The 21,458-nt window shown below is 38.5% G+C and overlaps 1 long non-coding RNA gene across 1 annotated transcript in view; it reads left to right on the top strand.

Annotated features, from left to right (window-relative positions):
• LOC106028601 (uncharacterized) overlaps positions 1-21,458 on the top strand; it is a 148,064-nt gene that overhangs the window by 101,422 nt on the left and 25,184 nt on the right. The window contains exon 3 of the long non-coding RNA XR_010043520.1: positions 19,727-19,836. This is a non-coding gene — a long non-coding RNA (uncharacterized LOC106028601). The remainder of the gene's footprint in view (positions 1-19,726; positions 19,837-21,458) is intronic.

Consider the following 21,458-nt stretch of genomic DNA (forward strand, 5'->3'; position numbering starts at 1 on the left):
TATGATCGCACAGTTTAGAAACTGACAAACCATGCTAGGTATTAACTTTGTACCTTAAACTCTAGGAGCAAAATCTACAATTACATAATGGAATCGATTGTAAATTGGGAACTTGTATCCAAAGTGTTTTCCTCCGGTACAGTGATTTTTCACTGTACCGGTGGGGAGATTTAAGAAGGGTAATGGATAAGACAAAGATAACTGAAAAGAGAGTAGAAACAAGGCTGGAGGACAAGGGGCGGTCACCCCGTCCTCAGATGACCAGGGGAAAGGGCAGAACAGGGGGAATGACGGAGTAAGCAAGGGATTGTCCGAATTTAGTCTCAGGGTTTGGGGATGGGATTTGTTTTCTGTGGCTGGAGTTCTCCCCAGCTGCTTAGAAAAGAGGGGGGAAAAAAGAAAAGAAAAGACAAAAGGAAAATAAAAACAAAACAACAACCAGAGAGAGAGAGACAGAGCCCTGCTTCTGTTCCCTGTGTCTTTGTCCCCATGGGCAGCCCTGGCTCACCTCACTTACCACCTGCTGGCTCCTACAGTTTTGTTGCCTGTACTTTAAGCCCTTAGCCTGCCTGTCCATCCTGTGCACCGGGTGGGACCCCACTGTGTCGCTGGTTCCCTGTGATCTCTGGGCCTGCTCAGTCAGTTCACCCCAGCCCTGTCAGCAGCAAGGTGGGGCCTGCTCCCTGGGGCTTCAGGACTTTAACTGGGTCCTGGTAGATACGAGATTTAAGATTTAAAAGCATATCTTCTAGGGGCTGGGGATTTAGCTCAGCGGCATAAGCCCCTGCCTTGCAAGCAGGTGGTCGTGAGTTCGATCCCTGGTACTGATAAAAATGAAAAAGACAAAAAAAAAAAAATTAAAAAAAAAAGATTTAAAAGCATATCTTCTTTGTCCAGTGTGTATCTGCGAAGTGAAGTATGAATCTCATTTTTTCCCCCCAGCAAATTGGGGTGGTAAGTGACAGAAATCTTTTTAAAATCCTGAAGGTATAAAGTATATAATCTGTTTTAACCGCCTTTATCCCAGTCTTCAGGAAGGGTTCAAGAAATGTTATCTCCACTTGTAGGAAATCAATGACCTGGTCAACATCAGAAATTCAATGTGTCGTTCTTGTCTCCTGCCAATCATTTTGCCCAAGGAATCCAATGTGTAAGGGTGTGTGTACTTTGTGTACCTGCAAGACTAGTATTTTTTAAAGCCTTAAAACTTAGTTTGTATTTACCTTACTATTAAGACTGTTAAAGATGCCCAGCAAAGTGTTGTTGAATTAGACTTGAATCTAAAAGCCCTTATATATTCCTCAGGAAAAGAGATAGTCGGTTAATTAATGATTTGTAGTGATTGTGAAATTTTGAAGTTTTTGATGTGACATGTTCTTATTTAATTTCTATGACTGTTTTTGTATAATGTGCTGAAGTGTTATGTTTAAAAGCTTGTATTGATTCCTTTCCAACATATCCCTTTAAAAATAGCTTCATTTGTATATTAATATATAAACACCATGATGTTAATAATAGCTGATATTAAGTGGTAAAATTCTATATTAATTTCCTTTTGCCTATCTATATTTCAAAAGTCAACTTGTTATACTGTCACTAAAGCTTGGAATTTTTTTCCATTAAGCTAGTTAGTGTGTGTGTGTGTGTGTGTGTGTGTGTGTGTGTGTGTAGCCAAAAGTGTTCTTATGACAATCTCTTAAAGCAGTGGCTTTCACATCATTCCTGTTCCCAGCAGCTCCTCCTCTGGATTTTCACCCAGCTGACACACACCTCAGGCATGGTAATTTGCTTAACAAAGCTTTTGGCCTAGAGTTTATTTTGTGGCCCAGCAGTCTACAAATCATAGACCCCACACCCTGGGTGAGATGTGTATGGAAGTCAAGCTGCTTAATTGATTTTTCTTCCTTTAACACATTGAGTAGAAGTTCCTAGTTCTAAAAATCACAAGTCCTTATACCACCATTTATTAAACTGCACACTATTCCAATCTCAATCTGCTCCTTCAGGAGTCAGACTGCATTTGTGATTAATTCTGAGAATGATCGTGTAGTTCATAAAGCAAAGTCTCAAAGCCAAAGTGGTGGTGAATGGTTAAAATATTCTTTTATTAGAATATAGAAGAGGAAAATCTGGTTTTACTACTAACTAGCTATGTGACTGCTGACAATTATTTTAGCTTCAGAGAAATGCGGCCGTCACTAACGGAATCATATAGTAGAACTTACGAGATGGAACCCCAAGGATGCTAAGTGAGTTCACCATCCCCACCCTTCCTCACCTGGTCCTGTCCGGTCCTAGGCTTCCCGACCTTCCCTCCTCAGGCTGATCCTAGTTACCCTTCTCCTCCAGAGCTACACAGGTGGTAGCTCCTAGTAAAGACCTCACCTAATCATGATATTTTAAACATCCCACACCAGCATCATTTGGTAAGCATCCATATCTTTCTTATGGGCTTCATATTTTCAGTTTGTTTTCTAAAACATTTAGGGCATGAGCTCCATGGGTTCTTTCTGTGTGGCTTTCTACTGCCTCTCTAGTCCCCAACTCTTGGTAACTTCAAAACAATCCTTTTTTTTTTTAACAAAATGAAAGAAAAAATGATCAAATGAGTGAATGTTATAGGCCTTGGTATTGTCCAATTATTAATTAAATTACTCAAGACAGTTTGGAGCTCCTAAATTTGAGCTTTCAAAGAATTTGGAGAGAAAGATGAGGAGAATGGAGATGAGCAAAGAATAAACTATGAGCGCACTTTCTGGACAAAAATAAGAGCTTTGTAATATATTGTCTAGGAAAAGAAAAGTGTGGCTGAAAACTGATTTTTAATTCAGTAACGTATTATTCTTAGGGAAATTACTGTTCCCTGCTTCTAATAGAGGCCGACAGGGATGCATAAAAGGATTTGTAGTTAAAAATCAGTAACTTTTAGTTGGTGTGGTAGCCCATGCCTGTGATCCCAGCATTCTGTAGAGGGCTACAAGTTTGATTGCAGCCTGGACAATTTAGCTACTTAGGGAGATCCTGTCTCAAAATATAGAAAGAAAGCCTGGGAATGTAGCTCGGTGTGAAGCCCCTGTTACCACAAACTAAACTAAGAAAAAAAGAGCTGGGATAATGGCTCTTAGGAATAGATAAGTGCGTATGTGTAAGCTCGGTGAGGAACTAGGATTGGATAATATGAGTGATTTTAAAAAATAGTGGCCCTTGTTTCATCACTAGGGGTTAAAGCAGTGTTGTTCCTGTAACAATAAATTCAATCCTTGTGTAAGTTGCAGACAGGTGTCACTTTTCTTTTTGATGTTAGCGTCACCTTGTTAGGGGTCACGCCACACCCGGGGCCAATCTGGGACCAGCTCTTGGGGATCCTGTCTGGGGAAGAGGGGAGTAAGCTGTGTGCAACTGGCTCAGCACGATTCTTCAGATGGTTAGCGTGCTGCCTCCAGGGAGCTGGGTGTAGGATTTCTCAAGAAAGAATATTTATAGTGATTAAAATTTCTCAGAGCTTGCTTCATTGTGTAATTCTGATCCTGTCGTATGTGATTCTGGCAGGGGTGGATGTACGATAGGGACAGAAAATCCCAGACGGTGACACACAAGGCAAACCATGCCGATGCTACCTCAAGAAAAAGAGCTGTGGCAGGAGGAAGAGCAGAGCCACTGGCTGCTCGGGCTCTTGGTGAGAAGCCTTCTTGGTCACCTGTTGAGAAGGAGAGCTGAGAGCATAGATGTCCTAGTGTTCCGCCTGTCCATCAGCCTACTTTCATCATATTTAGTAAACCTGCAAGGGTAAACTGGCAAGAGTTTTTTGGATGTTGATATTTTTCTGCTCGATAAAATGGAAAGTGTCTTCCAGGACAAAATGATTAAGAAGCAATACTAAGTGCATGTGTACTTTATCAGCCAATAATTACACTCCTAGGCATCTACTGTAAAATGTATGCATGCTTGTGCACATAAATACACAAGCATTCTTGGTGATATTATGCATAATACTGCAAAGTTGGAGACAACAAATAGCCACAAACAGTAGAATGAATAAAGCCATGGCATGTGTTCATACAATGGAATTCTACATGGCAGTAACAAAGGACAAATAACAGGTACGTTACATGAAGTAAAGTGAATCACTTTCACATAATGTCCAGCTGAACACTCAGATAATGGTCAATTACTCTATAGGATTACATTCAGACCAAGTTCAAAGTCAGGTGAAGCTGACTGATGGTATTGGGAGACAGGATGGTGGTAACCTTTGGGGAAAAGGATGAGTAGGAGGTACAGGCAGTGGGCTGGTGGATGCATGGGCATCACCTTGTGCTAATTCAGCAAGATTCGTGCTGGAAATTTTTGCACATTTTGTGAATGCATTTTCTACTTTAATGCAAAGTTCAATAAGGGAAGGAGATAATACTGCTTTCCAAAGTAAAATGAGCGACTCTGGGAATCAGAGGACAGAAGGATCATGCTTCCAAAGCCGTGTTAGGGGCTTCGGATGCCAGGAGTGTGGCTGTCTCCCTTCTGAGGCTGGGCAGCAACTGTGGGGCCAAGAATAGCCTCTGGCTGACGGTGCATTTGCTTCTTCTTATTCCGATCAAGGTTTTCTAATTCTGGCGCAGGAGAGCACCGTGTCTCCAGGAGGACACACTGTCACATGCTAGGTGTTGTCCAGGGACCAGCAGCCCTAGTCCTTGTGTTTGGAGGAGGAAACAGCAGAAAAGAGGTCCTTACCCCACTGTAAACTTGGCACTGGATTTAAAACATGCAAACTACCTTTGACCCTGAATTATAAAATTTCGATTTGAGATCCCCAGCTTTTGCATTGGCCTGATACATTCTGTTTTAAAATCAAATAATCATGGGTGCTTTTTTTTTTTTTTTTTTACATGAAAGAAGTTGGGACTATGAAAGCCAGGAAAAAGGCAAATGGAGTGGAAATTGCCCCTTTTCTCAGCTTCTAATGAAACATAAGTAGTCGAGACCAAGCACGTGTATTGATTCTCATCAATGGGATTCTTCACACAGCATGAATGCTGGCTGCCCTGGAAGTGGGCCCTTGGGACCCTTCATGGTCTCTCAGATGAACAAGTTAAACCACTTGTAAGATGCCTCTTCTGACATACCTGTACCGCATGCATTACAGTCCTTGCTGGTGACTTTCAGTGTTAGGGGTCTGGAGTTTCCATGTACTTCAGCCTGGGTGCAGGCTGACAAGGTGCACTGTTTCTCCCTCTTCCTTGGTATGTGTAAAGGAGGAATTAGATTGCTGTTTGCTGAAATGGACTGTGCATCTCACAAGTCCCACTTCAATAATATTCTAAAAGCAAGAATGAATTTAGGATTGGAAAGGGCATTGCAACATGGCTAAACAAATAGCATGAGGTCCCTCGGTAACTGGCCAGCCTGCAGTGTTACAATGTGACTTCTGGGCCTTACATTTCACGCTGTTTCTTCAGCAAACAAAGTCTTAAAGGTCTTGCACAGAGACAGAATTTTAAGTCTCAACACTCAGAAAACATGGTCTCTGAATTCTAAAACTGTCACACAATCCCCTGAGAAGTGCTGGAAACTTTTCCACTAAATCCTTCTTATGAATCTCATGATTGTAAAGTGCTGTATGCCTTTTCTCCTCAGATTGAGTCTTTGTAGCTATTTACATATTCCTGTACAGTTCCTCCAGCTTCAAGACTGCACCTTGCCACCCTGAGGGTGTGTAAAGCATCGCTTACAGGGCTGTAAGTGATGCTGTGGCTCTGGAAACTCACAGTATTCTCACAAAGGAAGAAAGACCTGGTTGGGACCTGGAGACAGTGGGACCAACAAGTTCTGAATGCTCAAGTCCTCTGTTTGGTTTGATCCTGTCTGTCTCCTCCCTCAAACTGTAAATATTTCTTTAGGTGTGAAAGGCGGTGACTGCCTACAGCAGGTTGTATATGTAAGTAGAACCATGTAGAGGTCTTCTCACAGTGATGTCTTCACAAATAGAGTTTTAAATGAGAGAATGAAAGAGTAAGCAGTGGAATTCATCTTTTTACTGCAGAACTGACATTATGCTGTGACTTACATAAATAATGACCAGTATACATTCAGAAGTACGCATTGATTTTCATGGAAAGCAAATCAGCAGGCTGTCATAGTCTGGGTAGGTACCTATCCTCCCTGAAGCCCACTCAGCTGAATCAGACAATTCTCTTCTACTGGTGGATGGTTTTATCCTTTTCTTCTTCTCTGGTGACAAAAACAAAGCAGAACAAAACATTTAGTGGGGTTTATTCTACTCATTAATTTTATCCTGTAGAATGCATATTAAATACACAATGTGTATTTTTAGTTCTGTATCCACTTTCTCTAGTAATTCATCACTAAAGCTATCCTATAAAGACCTTCCTTTACTATCATTAAATTCACATTTTATGTATTTTTAAGATGATTTTGGAATTTTGAAACTATGCACAGTCCCATGATACATAACCGTGTTGTTGTTCCTTAAATGGTTCAGAGATGCTGAGATTGAATATTATCAGTGAAACACACAGTGGCATTTTACATCCTTAGAATTCCTTTCATTGTGATTCTCACCTAAGTGGTATACGGTGTGATTGTCATTTAAGTGATTTTGTGACTGGGATTTATTAAAGAGAGTTTCTAGACCACTCCCAGAAAATTAAAGTAGGAGCTCTTATTTGGTGCTTGGGGGAGAATACATTTATAGGAAACTACTTTTGTAGATCAGCATGACGTCTAAGAAAGGTGCAATTTGGTATGTTCCCTGGCCCACTAATTCCAGTGCTGGGCGTGCTTGAAATTAGTGGCATTGTAGCATTGTTACTGGTTTGAAAAAATCTGAAAGTATTAAAGGTGAAAGAAATGAATAACAACACAAACACTAAAATATGCCCTAAAAGAATATGAGCTACTGATTACAATTCACTCAACAGAATGGTTTATAGAAAAAATTACCATATACATCAATCCCACACATTTTCCACTGAAAGCTTAAAAATCAAGTGGTAGAAGTATACATAGTACGTAATGACATTTGTATAGATTAAAATGTGCAAAATAATGTTAAATATTTTTAAGGCCTAGATAGAATGAAAGTATAAGCTTCATATTTAAGATAGGTATTTTGTTTGTAAGAAGGAAAAAATAATGATATCTGAGGTGATAGATAAAGGGGTTAAAAAACACCAGTGAAGTACTATAATCTGAGGATTTTAAGCTTGGTTGATTGTGAGAATTGAACAAAGGTTCTAACAATGTTCAGCATGTGTGCAAACAACATTTTATGCATTGTTCTTAGTGGAATTGACAGAGTTTTAACATGAATGTTCATTGCTTCCAATATCGACATCACCCTTTGTTGATTCAGTTACTTTTCAAAACTCTGGGTATAGCTTTCCTTCACTGGCATCAATACAAGTAAGTTTTGGTTTAGTGTATGGTTTTGCTGTAATATTTGAACTGCGGTATTATGAGAGGCAGGTTTAATTGCCCCTCACTCAGAGCTGCCGAGAGGTCTAGAAGAACACGTTCTGCTTGTGTCTGGGTGGTCACGAAGTGCTACCCGGAGGTCCATATCTGATGGACTTCCTGTCTGGCACTGTTGCCCCCTCTGCTTCCTGACCACCATGAATTGAGCAGCTTTGCCCTGCTGTGCCCGTCTGCTTTCTGACCATGGACTGAGGCCTCTGAAATAGTGACCCAAAATCAGCATCCTCTCCTTGGGCTGCAGGTGTCAAGCATTTCACCCTGGTGAAAGGCAAGTCATAGAGTTTTTAATATTAAAAATGTAGACCCTAAAAAATAAATCCAGGTTCATAAAATAGAAAAATTAGCCTATTAAGAACTACTTAACTGTTTTCCCGCATAGTCTAAAGAATCTTTAAAATATAAAATTCAGCAGTTATTTGAAGCACTTCTGCTCTTTCTTTTAGTACTACAAAAGGAAGGAAGGAAAAGAGTGAGAAAGAAACATTTTGAGGGAAGCTAGCTTTCTTTTTTACGAATGATGTAGTTACTCTATTCTTGCTACTGGGCAAGTACTTAAAAAGGTGTAGCTTAAATTTCTATAAATGTTTTGAAATGTCCCTCATTAGGTCTGTGAGTATTCTACACCAGAAAGGAGAAATGCCTGGCATTGGCTGTACTGAATGGCATTATTGCCCTAAGTTCTAATAAGTACATCTGTGTGCCTATGACCTTTAGAAAATGACATGCCCATGATGACAGAATAAAATTTCCAGCATTCAGCTATTAGAAAAGTAGCAAAACCAAAAACAAAACTCTACTGGTTAGGAAAAATAATTTTCAGATGTGAGGCTATAGTTACTTCAAAGTTCATTGAAACTTTGGTTCTCAACGTCGGCTGCACTTTGGAAAACCTTGGGGAGTTGTTAAAAGGTGCTGACAGCTGGTCTCTTTCCTACAGGGTCTAGTGTATTTAGTATGGAAGCAGCCTGGTCACTGGGGTTACAATAAAAAACTTCCTGGTGGTTCTAATATGTAATAAACTTTATTAATCACTGTGTTACAGTTTTTTCTATAGGAGCAATCCTTAAAGTCTGTTTCAAAACATCTTGACTCCTATCTCACATGTAGTCCTGAGCACTGTTGAATCAGTTCATGCAGATAAAAGGCAAGTAATTTAAGGTCAGTGCTACACAGAGGCCCCCCTCAGGTAGACAAGAAACAAGAGCTGGTGCCCAGATGCAAGAAACAAGTAACGTTCCCTCCTTATTCTTGTGTGAGTAGAAGGAAAAACCTATTAACAATGTCCTTGGGTGTTAAGCATCTGTGAAATTGTATGGCAAATACTTGAGCAGTGCTTTGGACATAATGAATGTTGAATTCATCGAAGAAACAGATGAACACGTGAGTAAAAGAAATAAAATAAAGGGAATATTCAGTGAAAGAATCACATTTGTGAAAAATAAAATCACACAGCAATTTTATAACTCCTGAAATACAAAAGTTGAGAGGGCATTCATTTCTCTGGCTTTTGTAGAAAGGAACATTTATATCTCCATAATGCGGTTTTGCCATAATCATAAACAGGAATGGAGACTATTGCTCCTCTCCTGAGAAGTGAGGGAAGAGAGGCTGTGTTCCCAGACGAAGAGGTTCCCAAAATAAAACTAAATACTGAACATTCAAGGGCATTTCAAGATGAGACATGCTTCCTCTTTTGCTTTCCCGGGGATACCTCAAGTATTGACAAGAACATTTGATGGATGATAGTTGGGGGTTATTTTTAATTTCCCTCCCAGCACAGAAAGCATGTCCCGTTCTTACACCTCATGCTTGTGCCTCTGCCCTCTGCCCTGAACAGCTGTAAACTTGCTTGCTGAAGATGCATGTTCACTTGGAGACAGGTGCTCTGCAGCTCGCAGGTGAAAAGCAGCTTCATCTCAGGGTGTTAACAACACTTGAGGTTGACCTAAGTTCTTCTTGACCTTCCCAAAGGGGGCAGGAAAATATTGAAGTACTTGCTTCTTTATCTCTGCTAAATCAAAAGTGCCCCTGACTAGTTTCCACTTGACTAGCTATGTACATTACTGGAGAATTTTTTTTAACTGAGGGAAGAGGATCACATCAGTAAATAAAGTGCCTAAAGATGTCAGAAAAATGCAAGCAAACAAAACAATTAGGAAATTTTTTTGATTAATTTTTTTTTTTTACTTTATGTTAGATTAAATGTTTTGATGCATCATTGCTATTTCTTTTGGGTCTCAAATACCGAAGATAAGACATAGGAAATGTATACTTTTTAAATTTTAAAAATAAAATTACTTCCACTTGGTTATTTTAAGCAACTCTTATGTTTATGCCAAATAAAACTAGGCAATTAAACATAAAAGTAATGGAAATAAGATTTAATGACATAACTTCTGGGGTTATAATTAATTTATTTGTTTGGTACTGGGGGTCAAACTCATGACCAGTACTTTCTGGCGCTTATGCTGCTGAGCTAAATCCCCGACCCCTATTAATTTTTTTAAAAAATAGTTTATTTTTTTCTCTCTATAAGACTAATATCTGTTTACTGTAAAATGTTTAAATAATGCAGAACTCAGTAGTTGGGAGACTGAGATAGGAGGATCATTGCAAGTTCAAGACCAGCTGAGCTACAAAGTGAGCTCAAGGCCAGCCTGAACTGCATAGTGAGACCTTGTCTAAAAAAAAATTAATGCAAAATTCTCTGACTTATGTATAGAATAAAATTTACATATTTCATTTTCAGCAATAGTAGCTTAGTATATATTTTTCAATGTTCTTCATATATAGCAACATATAGTAATAGTAATGATGACTTTAAAATATAAGAAAATTAAACTTTAGATATTCCTTTGCAATTTAATTTCATTTCATAGTATACAGCTGGTATATTTGCATCCTTATTAGAGTATGTAGGAATTCTGGGAATTCTGTTTCACAAATACAAAAAGAGGGGGTCAAGTTTTCATTCAACTTAAAATCTCTTTTGCATGGCAATCATAGTTTAATTTTATTTGGAACAAAAGCATAAAAATTTATTTCACATGTACTGTAAGTATGAAGGTGACACAAAAATGAATACATGTCCTGACCGTGACAATCCAGTACAAGAGATGTATTGGCACAAGGGTAACCAATATCCAGTGGTAGTACGTTCAGATTCCACAACAGTGGTATAGATGAATTTACTTGCTAGGGAAGAGGAGGAAGAGACTCATTCTGACTGAGGGAAGTGGACAAAACCTAGTAGAAGAAGTGTATTTAGTACTTTTTTAAAGATGTTGGTCTTTTACAAGTGTGCAAATAGGAGGGCTGGCAGGAACAATAAGCAAAAGCATTTAATCACGAAGTCTACGCATGACACACTGCAGAAAACGTGAATGTAGTGGACGTGCAGAAGGAGGCATAGAGCATAAACCTACAAAGATGTTCCCCTGCTAGATCGGGGAGGGAGGCTGCCCAGTGGAAGGCAAAAGCCCTAGTGTCTGACGTAGAGAGACATAGTGGTGTTTGTCAAGAGAGTGATTAGCTATGTCTGTTGTACTATGCTTCAGTGTTGCATTGTGATAGTTTGTTTATGTAGTTTGTGTATCTTCCACAAAAAAAAAATCCAAGGCCTTTTGAAATAAGAGATGATATTTTAGCCATCTTTGTAGCTCAAAACTAGTAGAGAGACAACCTTATAAAGCATTCAATAATTATTACTTTTTTTGTGTGTGGTGCTAGGAATTGAATCCAGCGTCTCTTGCATGCTAGACAAGTACTCTACATCCCCAGCTCCTCAATAATTGTAAAATTTATATTAAAAGTTATTTACTGAGTACTACTATAAGCCGTATACATACATATTATACATAATACATGATACATGATGCAAGCCATGAATATGGTATTTTACTATTCTCATTTTTTTTGCAGTTGCAGAGCTAGAGAGCTCAAATTCAAACTCTTGTCAGACAGACAAGTCTTTTCATTTTTTTCCCCTTTGCTATTCCACATTAATTTCTAATAGAAAATCCCCTGCCTTGAGTGAATTTCTGAGTTACAAGGGTAACTTTAGGGTTTACATTAGGATATGCTTACACTAGAAAATTATTTGTTTATTTGAAGCTCAAAGTTATCTAAGTAGTTTGCATTTTATGTGCTCTATTTTGCAATGCTATGTATGTACACTGAGTCTTCTTCAGTTAGTCTAACTACTACCTCCTTTTCCTTTTTCTTGATTTTTCTTTAATCCTTCCAGGTGCAGCCTCTCCAGGTTATAGATGCCAGAGTTTGTAATTCACTGTGTAAGATTATTTTGGAGATTCATAGGAATATAAATATTATTTGTTTCTCTTTAATGTTATTGAACTCCAACATTTTTTTGTGAAAAGAGACTGTGATTCTGGGGTTTTAAAAATAGATAAATTGTATGGAATATAAATTCCCACTCATGAAATTTTGGTTAACATAAATATCTTTTCAATGTCATCCTGAACTTGAGTCAAATGTTGTCTTAAAATAACGCCTCTGGAGCACAATGACAAATTATATTAGTTATCTGTTTCCTAGTACTTCTAATGAAAATTTTAATTTCATTTTTTCTGTAAAAAAATCATAAAACAGTTAAATCACATAAAAATACATGGAATAATGTTTGTTGTGGTTTATTTCTAGATGTCACCCCAAAGCCTTGTGCTTTTTTGGAAGTGGCTGAATCTAAAGTGTGCGATTGATTCATGGTTTCATACTAGGATTAAGGGTGCTGGAATTAAGTGTGGTAATTTCTGGATCCAAGCAGACTGAGCACAATATAAGGGACATAAACAGACTTACCTCTTCTTTCTCTGTTGCTGCTTTTGTCCTCTTCTGCTGCTATGAACTGTCATTCCTCTGCCATGTGCCAACCTGCCTTGGAGCCTGTCAATTATGGACTTAAACCTCCATAAACTGTGAGCTAAATAAACTTTTCCTTCCTTGACTTTGTGTGCTGGGTATTTTGTCTCAGCCTTGAGGGAAAAGGTACTAAGAATTTAGTACCAGAAGTGTGGTCATTGTGATATACCTATCCATGTGGTTCAGAAACCTTTGGGAATGGTTTGTGAGAAGAGTTTGGAAATATTCAGAGAATCCACACTAAAAAGCAGTGCTTTAATGCCTTGGGATGTACTATGTGGTAGATTCTGGTTAGAGTTCAGAAGACCAGAGAGCTGGGCTTAAGAGTTTCCTGCTGGAAAGGACTATATTGGCTGTTGGACTCCAGAAAATGTACATTGTGGCTTCTCAGAAAGTTTGTTTGCATTTGGCTCATGGCCATAGACTTTGCCTGAGACCAAGATTAGGAACAGCAGACTAACTACTCTGGCAGGAGAAATTTCAAGGCAATCTTATAGTGAGACGTTGGTATGGCTACTGTTGGGGCTCTCAGCAAATCTATGTTGAGACTCAAGAGTAAAGAGTCCAGAAGAATGATTTAGAATGTGAATTTGGCCAGAAAGGGAGCTCCAGTAAAGCTATGGACTGCAAAGATAGAGCAGAGATCTTGATTGAAAAGGAAAAGAGTAGGAAAGCTGGCCTGAGGGCATCATAAGAAGCTGCAGAACTCTACTCTTTGCAGCCTCAAAATTACAAAAGTGAAAGACTGCTTTGAGAAGAAAGCCATGGACCAACTTGTTCCAGAATGGAGGTGGCAGCATCATGTTCCTGAATGGCAGCAGCCTAGAGAATTTGTTCTTTAAAATTGGATTTAGACAGCTCATCAAACCAGGCATTCAACCCCTACAACCAAGAGAGAGTATGGCTACTGTTCTGGCTGGCAGCAGATTTGCCAGCATCTATGTGGTACTGGTTTTAGGTGCACACAGGATGGAAAAGTTGTGGGACCAGAAGTCTTCACTCAGATTTCAGAAGAAGGCCTGGGAAGCCAGACAGAGTGCATCAAGGGAACAATGTGCAAAGCTGTGAGTGTGAAGCCAAAGGTGCAGTGAACACCCCAGAAGTTTGTAGAAGCCAGGAATGTAGATTGTCTGAGGAAAGCTGTAAGGTGGGAACAGGGCAGGTCCAAAAGAGAAGCCATGGGAGCTACAACCACTGAAAGTACCATAAAGCCAGAGCCACCCAAGCCCTTTGGAGTTCACGTTTTGCCACAGCCCACCTTGGATGCTGTATATGGAACTATAGGACTTAATGTTTACTCTGCTGAATTTTGGACTTGCTTTGGTCCAATTTGTTTGTATCCCCATTTGTAACTTTTGGAATGGAAATATCTATCTTGTGCCATTAAATGTTGAAAGTGTTTAACCTTTTGTTTTTTTTCATTTGTACAGGGGTTCACAGCTAAGAGCTTGCCTTGAACCTCAGAGGAGGTTTGGAACTTTGATTTTTCAGTGATACTGAAATTTTGGCAACTCTTAGAGATGGATTAAATGTCTTTTTTTTTTTTTTTGTCTTTTTCCTTTTTATCGGTACCAGGGATCGAACTCACGACTGCCTGCTTGCAAGGCAGGCACTTATGCTGCTGAGCTAAATCCCCAGCCCCTAAATGTCTTTTGTGTAAAGGAATATATGTTAGTCTTTGGGGGATGAGGACCAGAATGTTATGGTTGGTGCCTAGATGTTCCCTCAAACTTCATGCGATTTTAGATGAGGCTTTTATGAGAGGTGCCTGAATCTAGTGTATGTGACTGATTCATGGTTCAGTGCTAGAATTAAGGGTGCTGGCATTAAGGGTTTTTGCTGAATCAGTCTATGAATTGCATGGGTACCACCCCAATCCTGGTGGACTGGATAGAATATAAAGGATAGAAAGAGGCTTGTTTCTCTTTCCTCTGTTGTTGCTTTTGTTGTCTTCCACCACCATGAGCTGTTACCCCTCTGTCATGTGCCACCCTGCCTTGGAACCAGCCAATTATGTACTGAAATCTCCACAAATTGTGAGCTAAATAAACCTTTCCTCCTTTAACTTTGGATGTCAGTATTTTGTCTCTGCAATGACAGAAGGGTAACTAGGAGTGTTCAAAAGGGCCACAAAAGGAGAATATTAATTTCCAGGCCCACATGTAAGGAATTGGAAAGTCACCACTCTACACTAACAAGGAAAGAACTGACCATGCTGGAAAATTAACAACTCTTCATGGATCCACAGGAGAGATAAAGATACAGAATGAGTTACTGCCCCAGGACTAGAGAAACAGACAAATGAATACAGCAGAGACCCATGTAGAAATTTCCACAGAAACTAATGCTGGGCTGGAAAAACCTGCACTGTAATTTACAGATTTCTGAAGGCACAATGTAGACAAATTGAGAGATTAAAAACTCCAAGGGACACATTAATAGGCCCTGCCTTTTGTAAGTTTTTTTCTCTATGAATTCAACCAGTTCTTGCATAAATATTGGAGAAAAATCCTTTCATGTTCCCAGAGGGGGAAGAAAGAAAGGACCATTTTGAGGTAAATCAGAGTGCACTGCCCTTCCTAACAAAGCCTGCCTTCAGAGATACCAGCTAGCCAGACATAACCCCTTGTGATGCTATTAGAGCCTAAATAACCTTGGAGAAGAGAAATAGCCAATTCCTGCCCACCCTAAACATCTCATTTCACCTAAGGGGGAAGAAAAATTGAGAAACACTTGTGAGGCTCAACGTCAAGAAGAATAAGCTCACCAAATTATTAAGATCTACTCATGGACCTATAGGATGCTTTCCACAGCCTCTCATGCCTTTCTACTTCATTACCGTAGGCCTGTTTATAGTAGCTCTTTTTATCCAGTATGTCATGTTTGGATATAGAAAAATTACAAGGAATTTGACAGACAAAAAGCACAAATTGAAGAGATAAAGTAAACATCTTTACAGATATGGTGGGTGTGTTGGAATTATCAGGTCAGAAACTTAAAATAAGTATGATTAACATGCCAAAGACATGAATGGGTAGATACTCTGTAAGAACAGGTGGATAGTGCAAGTAGATAAATGCAAATCCTAAGAAAGAATCAAAAGAAATATTTGAGATCTAAAATAGTATAATGGAAATGAAGAATGCTTTTGATGGTTCTATTAGTAGACCAGATTTAAGGAAAGAATCTCTGAGCTTGAAACACTATCAACAGAAAAATGCAAAGCAAAGAGAAAAAAAAGACCAAATAAATAAATAATGGAAATGAAAAGAAGAAGCAAAAGAAAGAAAGAAAGGAAATGGGGAAGGAGAGAGGAAGGAAGGAAGGAATAAATGAAGGATGCAAGGCAGGAAAAGGAAAGGAACTGAACAAAGGTAGAAAAAAAAAGAATATTCAAGGACTCTGAATCAACCATGTAACACACATGATGGAGTAACAGAAGAAAAAAAATTTGAAAAGCAGCAGAAAAAAAATTTGAGACAGTAATGACTGATAATTTCTACAAATCAATGTCAGAAGCTAAACTGTAGCTTCAAAAAATCACAGAGAATACAGTAAGATGTTAGCCCCAATGGATCACAGACCCAAAAGTAAAATACAAAGTTATAAGACTCCTACAAATTATCATAAGAAAACCTATTGACCTTGAGAAACTGACCTTTTAGATACAACATTAAAGGGCATAATTCATGAAAGAATTGATAAATTAATTAGTTCATTAAAATTTATAACTTTTGATCTGCAAACAAAACACTGTCAGGGGAAAAAGAAGATAAGCCAGAGATTCAGAAATAAGTATGCAAAAACTTAATAAGTATGCCAAAATCTGATAAATAACTTCTATTCAAAGTATATATAAAACTCTCAAAGTTAACATATGCATGGGGCAGGAGATATGAGAGAAATCAGTGCCTACTTTTCAGTTTTAGTGTGAACCTAAAACTTCTCTGGAAAATAAAATCTGTTAAATAGAGAAACTCATAATAAACTACTCATATACTTCTGCATCTAGCTTTATTAACTTCTTGTTTTTGAGATTTATCATTGATACTTGTTGCTGTAAATGATCCATTTTCATAATTGTGTAATAGTTCACTATACAAAAGTACTATAACTTAGTTATACAGTCTCAATTTGATGCTAAATGGACTGGCTCATGTGTCAAATCTTTTTTATAGTTTATGTTTTTTTAGAAAACCATTTTGATTTTTCCTCAAATCAATGTTGTTATGGTTTGTGTCTGGATGTCCCCCTAAAGCCTTATGCAGTCAGGGAGGCAGGCTTCTAGAGTTTGTGAATGACTCATGGTCCAATGCTGGGATTATGGATGTGAGTGCTACACCCAAGTGAGTGTGGCCTACACACAATATAAGGGACAGAGTCTTCTCTGCGTGCTCCTCCCCTTTCGCTCTTGTTGCTTGTGCTGTTTTCCACCACCATAAACTGTTGCATTCTGTCATGTGCCACCCTGCCTCGGAGCCAGCTGATTATAGACTGAAACCTCCACAAACTGTGAGCTAAATAAACCTTTCCTTCCTTAACTTTGTGTGCTGGGTATTTTGTCTCAGCAACAAAAGTAACCAATACAAATTTTTAAAAAATGTCTTCCTAAATTGTCTTACCTATTTCTATATTTTTGAGTGTTATGTAAAAGAAGAATAACTTTTTCCACATGGATGATAAAATAGCTGATGAGTTGGTGTTGAAAAGTCCATTTTCTTCATTGATTTCTAGTAATGGTTCTAATAAAGTTTCTGCATAACCGATAATCTACTTCTGGAATTTCTATTGTGCTGTTTTGATCTCTTTATTCTTATGATACAATCTCAAGGAATAATCAGCATAGCTGTACAATGACGATACTGCATGAATAGAGAATTTTGTCCATTATGCTTTTGAGAAATACTGCATTCAAGTATATTGATGGTAATGGATAAATTAAAATGAACTTAGTATTAAATGAGTGACCCCATAAAAGAGAACAAGCCTAGTTCTACTGCTTTTATATCATGAAGAAGAAATCACACATTCAGCTACAGGATCTCTTTCTTTAAATTCGAGCTTTACAAAGAGTATGTAGAATGCTTGAAGGTCACTGCTGATGAACAGCCTGGAATCAGGCTATTAATATTCACAAGACATGCCTGTGCTAAGTGACATGATTGTAAAATACTCGAGGAGCCCACACTCTAGTGCATTCTGGGAGTGTTAAGTATTTCCAATAAAATCCCATTAAAACAGGGAGATTACTGTCACTACTAACAACTTCTTATATTTCATCTCACTATACTTTTATGAAATAATGAATTCAGTGTATATAAACCTCTCTGTCTTTGAGAGTTGATTATATTTTCTGCATTTAATTTTTTCCTTTTGTGCTGGTTACTTAGAAGTTTTACACTCAGTGCTAGATAACGTCACTTTAAGATATTTTCAAATCTTTTTCACTAACAACCTCAGCAACGAAGCAGTTTCTACCAGCTTCTCCTGGGGAAAGATGAAACATTTGACTTTACCTTCTCTCTGAATTCCCAGAGCATTTCTTTTTTACTAAAATCTGTAATTGTACATCAAGATTATTATTTTCCATTATTTTCTTCAGAAACAATTTCTAAATATGACTCTAAAAATTTTCGTAACTCTAAAAATTTATTTTACATTTCATGTCTTTTTTTCTTAAAGTTTTTTATTCTGATTCGGATGGCTTATGTTTCTGAATGAAAGTTTGAAGACAGTACTGCACAATCACACAGTCTTTGTAATTCATAGTTTCAGGAATTTTATAAATCCCCAATCAGTGTATTCACCTGAAGGTCCAGGTAAGATCGGATTCTTCCCAGCTACTCTCTACTTCTATTTCTCTTCTATCCATCTTCACTTCTTTTCTTCTGTTTGACGGGATTTTAGTGGGAACAGCAGAGACGAAAATAAACTCACTTTCCCTTCTGACAGGTCATTGCTTCTTGGGCTTATTGTATTTCCTGCAGGAGTTACGTAAAATATCACGTCTCTGGTAGAACTCTTCTTTAGGAGGTATAGAAAAATTTCCATCACATTGGGTAATAATTTCAGTGTGAAATTGAGAGTGAGTGATTTTAAGAATGTAGCTATGAAATGAAAACTTTATTCCAGAATTATTTGTTTTATATATAGTGATTACAATCCTGCCTTCTCATATTTCCAAATAAAAACCATGAATTATGAGTGCTTTTGGGGTCAGAGTCTCTGTGCACTCTGAGAATGCCTCAAATGCTCCCACCATGTGAGTAAAACTATTTTTAAAGTAGCTGTGAGTGTCAGAACTGGGATATACCTCACATTAGTATTTATTAAATATTTGTTGAATAAATAAAGCATGTGTTCTGAGTAGATGTGGTGGGTTGAAGTTTGCCCTAGAATTTCCTATGCTGGGAAAATACCAGTGTGGGGAAAATAACTCAGTTCATTGTATTCTCTTGTTGATACCTATCTGATTAAATTTCCAATCTTTTCTTAATTTTGTAATGATTCTAAATGCAGCATTTCATGTGTGTAAGTGTAATATCAGTATTAGTTTATATTTATTTGGTATAATGGTCCTAAATAAACAGGTGACTTGCCTTAAGAATTAGTATGAACTACCAATTATTTAGATATCTTTCAACACCCAGAAAGTGTTGTTACTGATTGCATTGAAGGAGAAACATTTGAGAAGTTCTAAAGGTCTCTAGAAAGCATTAATATTTAATATGTAGCCTGCATGTCTCTGGGCATCCATGTTGTCTTTCAAATCAGAGCTTTTTAGGCAATACAAAGCTCCCTTCCAAACGCAGTACCATCCCATCTAATGGAAGACTGTCACAAAATACAGTGATGTAACTGGTGCTTGTCTAATTAGTTCTAAATACATCTTCTTGTTGTGGGAGAGATTCAAAAGGGAAAGGGACGAAGCTATGGTATTAAAACGTTGACCAGCTGAGTATTTTTGTTCTGAGCCTATTTGTTTCTCATTCTTGGAAACAATGTGAATATTGTTCTTTTCTCCTAAGTAGTTTAAAAGGAAATGCATGGAAGGTACCGTCCAGAAAAATGATACGGGAGGTTACATGTAGCACTAAGACATCGAAACTGATAAGGCTTCCATAGCATCACATAGTGTTTCAGCTTTTAAGTAAATGCTAGTTTGGAGGCCAGGAGCTGCTGAGGCTCAGTGAAGTGTGTTCTGGACGGCAGCACCCTTCCTATGGACATCATTGTCACAAATGTCACAGTGATGTGATACAGATTCTGCTCTGGCGAGTTTGAGGATGTTTTATCAGCACATTCGCCAATTTATTTTTCTTCTCTTTTTCATTGTATTTCCGGTTTGCTGCAGAACCGGAGCTGCTCGTCAGCGGAAGGGATGCGTGCTGAGGTGTCGTGGGACCACGCTGGGCCCGGGCACAGCTGCCAGTCTTCAAGCCCGCTGCAGGGCTGCCCTTGGAGGTAAGAATCGGGTATGGGCACACCCTGTTACTTCCCGTGGACTGGACCCTGCATCTCTCCTGGCTTTTACTTTACTTCTTCCTGTCAAGGTGAATTTTGATGTCTCTTTTTACTCTTTCCTGTTAAAGTCTAGATTTATGCAGGTGAAAAGGCCTGTTTATATTTCCCTTTTGTCAAGAGCCTTATGAGATAAGAAATTTAAAAAAGGATGAGAGACAGCAAGAGAGAGAGAGAGAGAGAGAGAGAGAGAGAGAGAGAGAGAGAGAGAAAGAGAGATCCTTACCAAACATAATTGCTTGGAACCTCACTTTCCCTTTTTTGGGCATCCAAAAAATGAAAGTCACCTCCAGACCCAAGTCATCAGAGTGACCAGACACAATGAGAAAGAGAAAGCTAACATAAAACATGCTGCATGTGGGTGAATTCCAAGAGGAACAGAGTTCTACAAGAAATTGTTTCCCCGAAGGCCTTTTTGCTAAATACTTATGGCCTGTACTGGTCAGGCACATGCCCTTGATGACTTTTGTCCCCAGGGTTTACATCTGAGCTTCAGCTCTTGGGGAGGAAGGTGGAACGGGGTGGGGGGAGCCGAAGTCAGCAGAGAGGTTCAGGGTCACTCAGACATTCACTCAGTGGTCCAAGCTACATGTGCAGAACACGTATTCAGTATTACATCGCCTATACTTTTATTATAAATACTTACATTCTTTAAATACACAGAGTATGATGTATGCAGCTACATTAATGTATTTCCTTGGAGCAGAAAAGTTCCTTTAACCTAAATTTTAAAAAGCAGAGAAAGAATCTCTGAAGAATAATATTTATTTGGGAAAAGCAGAGCATGGCAATTGGGAATGTGCATGCCATAATAAACCATGGACATTTACAGAGGTTAATGCAAAGGGAATTTCTAAAGAGAAAAATGACACTGTGTTGAAACAATGCTTGCTGATCACAGTGATTGATAACACGGTGTCTGCTCTGAGGTTTAACAGCTGCCAGCTGGAAATGCTTGGAGATGTGCTCTTGGTGTAAGGTTGTGGGGGGAGTTTGTGCAAGATTAGGGTCTGATGGTCTTTTCTTCTTTTCTTTTTGTTTTTCGTGGTGCTGGGGATTGAACCCATAACCTTGTGCAAGCTCAGCAAGAGCTCTGCCCCTCAGTCACATCCCCAGCCTGTGGCAGAGTCTTGTGACTGTTACTCTTTGATAATAGCGTGCCAGAACAGATTCAAGATCATTTTGCTATTTAATTTTTTGGTTAGAATTGACACAGGGATTTCATTTTAACTTGTCAAAGTTAGAGTTGTTTCTTTCATATTTACTATACCAGCAGTTCTTTAGTATTTTGAAAATCTGTTCAGGGATCCAGCTCCACTGGTGAAATGCTTCAGATGTTCTGAGAACCAGCTAGAGAATTCCTTGACTTATAAGAGGGACGTTAGAAACACTTCTGCATTGCTGAATTGAGTCATGTGAAATCCATGTAGATTGGGTAGAAACACTGAACAGGCATGTCTAGAAAGAGGTTTGAAAATGTACAGAGGCCAATAATCCAACACCCTGTGAAAAGCGCTTTGTTTCTATCACCGTCTTTGTACGTCATCTCCACGACTTGACGGGTG

Source organism: Cavia porcellus, unplaced genomic scaffold (genome assembly GCF_034190915.1).
Source record: "Cavia porcellus strain 051 isolate PalLab524CR breed Dunkin Hartley unplaced genomic scaffold, mCavPor4.1 scaffold_26, whole genome shotgun sequence".
NCBI classification, from domain to species: Eukaryota; Metazoa; Chordata; class Mammalia; order Rodentia; family Caviidae; genus Cavia; species Cavia porcellus.